The sequence below is a fragment of the Gekko japonicus genome, unplaced genomic scaffold (genome assembly GCF_001447785.1).
Source record: "Gekko japonicus isolate JY-2015 unplaced genomic scaffold, Gekko_japonicus_V1.1 scaffold260, whole genome shotgun sequence".
In the NCBI taxonomy this organism is placed as follows: Eukaryota; Metazoa; Chordata; class Lepidosauria; order Squamata; family Gekkonidae; genus Gekko; species Gekko japonicus.
The window spans coordinates 1,387,337-1,391,658 of record NW_015162483.1 but is presented as its reverse complement, the minus strand read 5'-3'; positions in this window follow the sequence as shown (position 1 = coordinate 1,391,658).

The window sequence follows — 4,322 nt, the reverse complement described above, 5'->3', positions numbered from 1 at the left end:
ACCAGCCAATAGCCTGCCATCCCTGCTGGAGGCCATATCAGGCTGGGCGTTGGAACACCGTAGGCTGATTGTCTTGGGGGATTTCAATGTCCATGCTGAGGACGCGACCTCCAGCCGGGCTACAGATCTAGTGTTGTCCATGGCGGCACTGGGACTCTCTCAATTTGTCTCAGTCCCCACGCATCGGGCCAGTCACATGCTCGATTTGATCTTTGTGGTGGGGGTGACTGCTGAGGCAGTGCCATGGTCGGAACACTAGGCCCTGAAGGCCCATCTGAATGTTCCACCCCAACCCTGTTTAGGTGGTGAGCGGATTTTTGCTTGCCCACGGTACCAAATGGACCCTATGTGGTTCCAGATGGCCCTGTGGGACCCGAGGCCCCCTGGCGGCTCGCTGGAGGACTGGCATGTCTGACTCTCCTCAGCCATCGACGAGATCACTCCCAGGCGCCCTCTCCGCACTTGTGTTAGGCGCGTGCCCTGCTATACCCAGGAGCCTCGTGAGCGGAAGCGAGAACTGAGACGGCTAGAGAGACAGTGGCATCCTTCGATGGAGTGCCCTTGGTGCCAGCGTCGGAGGTTAGGAGTTTGGGTGTGCTCCTGGACTCCTCTTTAATGATGGAGGCCCAGGTGGCAGCCACTGCCAAATCGGCTTTTTACCATCTTCGGCTGGCTCGGCAGTTTGTCCCCTTCCTTGACCGCAATGACCTGGCCACTGTGATCCATGCGACAGTCACCTCAAAGTTAGACTACTGTAACGCTCTCTACTTGGGGCTACCTTTGTCGCAAGTCCAGAAGAGGCAGCTAGTGCAGAATGCTGCAGCTAGGCTGTTAATGGGTCTCTCTAGGAGGGATCACATCTGGCCTGTGCTGAAAACACTGCAGTGGCTGCCAATAGCGTACCGGATTCACTTCAAAGTGCTGGTTCATACCTATAAAGCCCTATATGGCCAGGGTCCAGCTTACCTAAGGGACCGCCTTTCCCCATATATTCCCCCAAGGGCACTACGGTTGGGGAGTCAACATCTCCTGGTTATTCCAGGCCCCATGGACATCAAATTTGGTGCTACTAGGGCCAGGGCTTTCTCAGTGGCGGCTCCTACCTGGTGGAATGAGCTCCCGGAAGAGATCCGGGCCCTGCGGGACCTTTCACAGTTCCGCAGGGCCTGTAAGATGGAGCTCTTCTGCCAGGCTTTTGAGTAGGAGTCGCTGCCACCACTATTCCACCTTTGTTATATCTACATCATCGCACCCCCCCACCATCCATGTGGGTACCATCAGGGTGCGAGACGACCCTGGATTGAGAAGGGATGACAGCGCTATTGGAACATACATTGGCTTGGGATTAACTCCATCTTGGGATAAATGATTGACATGATATCTAGAGCACCAATATTTTATTCGATTGTATTATATTGTTTTATCCTTTTTTAATCTGTTTTAATGTTGGCATTCAAGCCATCTTGTTAGCGGCCCTGAGCCTTCGGGGAGGGCGAGGTATAAATCTAAAAAATAAATTTAAAAAAACGAAAAATAGAGTCAAACATGTCTAACTGGCTATTACCCATTGAGAACAAAATAACTGCCATGGGTATCCCATTGGACTCACTGTTTATGCTCCCTTTCATGGGCGCTTTTCAGATGATTAAACGCAGAGTCCTTCACATTGAAATACAAAGGCTATACAGCTTAGCCAACAAATCTTGTTCCCCTCTGAACTTTGAGATCCCCCTCAGAGTAGGCCAAATGGCCCCATGCTTATCTGATATACAAGCACCACAACAGTGCAGAGCTTTTTCTCTAGCAAGATTCAATGTAATGCCATCAGCAATCTTGCATGGGAGATACAATAACATAGTATACACGGCCAGACTTTGCAATTGTAACTCTGGATGCACTGAGACAGTTTCACATATCTGTTTGCATTGTCAATTTTATCTAGACATACATTTTAGATATTTAAACCCTGTTTTAGCCAAAATGACGGACCTTCCTGTTGCTTTAAAAGTATACCGTCTTTTGAATGACTCTGCTCCTGAAATATCAAGGAAGGTAGCCATGTTTCTACAATCAGCTATGAAGCTACGACAGGAAAAACTGAGTAATATTTCATAACAAATTGTTTTATGCAACATTATGTAATATGCTTGGCTCTATATGTATGCTTTTATATGATTTTATATGTATAATCATCTTTTTTATAGTAACCCTCTTTTAAGGTATTGTTTTATGCCAATAAAGGCTGACTGACTGACTGACATTCACGCAGGCACCCACGCAATGGTTGAAGTTGGACACACTGGTTGGAGTGAAGCAGCAATATAGTCTGCGCATCTTACCACCCCTCCAAGACCAATGACTGTACCCAAACAATGGGGGAATGAGAGTAGTAACATTTTGTTGGCCAATACAGTCACCAAGTACGTGTATCCTGGCCTCACTGATCTCATACCATATAGCAAAGATTCAGAGTAATCTTGTGGCCACCCTGTGTGACTTTACAGGTGATGGGATCCAGGTGAGGCCATTTGTGAGAGAGGGCAACACTTCAAGGAGCATTCAACTTGTTGGTCAAATACATAACAGGTTTTTTTGGGGGGGACCAACTGGGTAGAACTGGCCCTTTACACCTACCCAGAATGCCACCTTCTCTCCTAGCTCTGTTTGCGGTGGTTTCTTCATCCAAGGGGGAAAAAATCCAGGGGGGCCCCATGTTGGTGGGGGGTTGAGAGTGGGTCTGTTTGTACTGCTTTCTGCCAGTTCCCGATGTAGGTTGTGGCTCATTCTCCTCGGCTTCACAGTTGCATCATCCCTCAGGATCTGTTGGAACTCCCTAAAGAAGGGGCAAGTTCGCAGGTCATTGCCACTTTTGTTATTGTGCGCCTGGCAAACTCGGTGTCTAATTTGACATAACTTACCATTTTTAAGGGGCCTTGAGCGGGTACTGGAATTCCATAGGGGATGTTTGATTGGATGCATGTGAGAATGGCTTTGTTGTAGTGGATGCATAATCTTTCTAAGTTGCCTTCCTTCTCAGGGCCTTTCAGGTGGGGGCTGGAATGTGCAAAATCTAGGTGGGTTGAATGTGGGTTATGATTGGACTGGACCCAGGGGGGAGCCTGTTTGAACTATCTATAACTTTGGGCCTAGGTGCCAGAAAACAGAAGTCTTAATTTGAAACATCTTTATTCCTCAATAAATAAATCACTGACACAGAGTGTTGTTGAGAGTAACTTTGTTCAAGAGTCTCACAGCACCGTCACTCGTTTATATTCTAAACATAGGCCCTTTTTGATTCTGCATTCAAGGGCAGTACGCCTGTGCCCCTTCTCAGCCATACCTTTAGCTATCTGTTTATAGATGTCTATGTTGCGGTGGCTCTGCCTCAGAGGTTCCTGAACCTTTTGTTCCCCCCACAGAGCCAGAAGATCCAGGGTTTCCTCATGATGCCACAAGAGGTGTCTGACTCCAGCCATTTTGAAGTTTTCCCTTCCGCCTGATTGAGGTTCTGGTCTCCCAAAATGGCCACCATATATTTCTGCCCAGGAACTATTTGCCCTTTAATGATATGTCAATTAACATACAAACACATGCGTACACAGCCACAACAGTTCAAGGAAACCCTTCCTCACTCCCATCCCCCCCAAATAAAGGAAGTGCTTAAGCACCCACACATATGGGGATGTGGTTATGCAGTTATGTGGATATGCGCACATCGCTAACTGTGAAAAAATGGTGCCAAAATGGAAGAGAATTTTCCCTTCCATCACAGCTCAATTGTGCAGGAGAACAGCTTGATGTCCAATGATCCATGGTAATGCTGGGAGCTTCAGAGAATGGCAGACTTTCTGCAGTGTCGGGAAAGTCAGCGTTAATGACGACAGGACGACGGTCACAAAACGAGAACCAAATGTGGCTTTCTGAACACACCCTTTAAATCTGTGAGGGGGGAGCAATGACCATGGATCAAAGTGCCCGACTGATCACAGCCAATGACTTGATGATTTGTGGTTTAGAAGATTCAAGATATTATGATGAGAGATCTGGTTCCGGCTTGACGAGAGCAGACTTGTGCAGGGGCAGCTCCGCGTGCTCTGCTATTCTAAAGGGTTTTATTTCTTAGGCATTCCAACCAGCCTAAAGTTCTCTCTCGGAGGGAGAGACTTAGCAAAGAACTCCAACCAGGTCTAGAAAGAGTGGCGACTCTTCTAGTTGTCTAGGTCTGTTCCAAGCAAGAAACCCTTTGAACACACAACACAACAAGTTTGTGGGCGCAAGAGCCAAGCTTCAAAGAACCAAAAGGAGTCTACAACGTGATACAA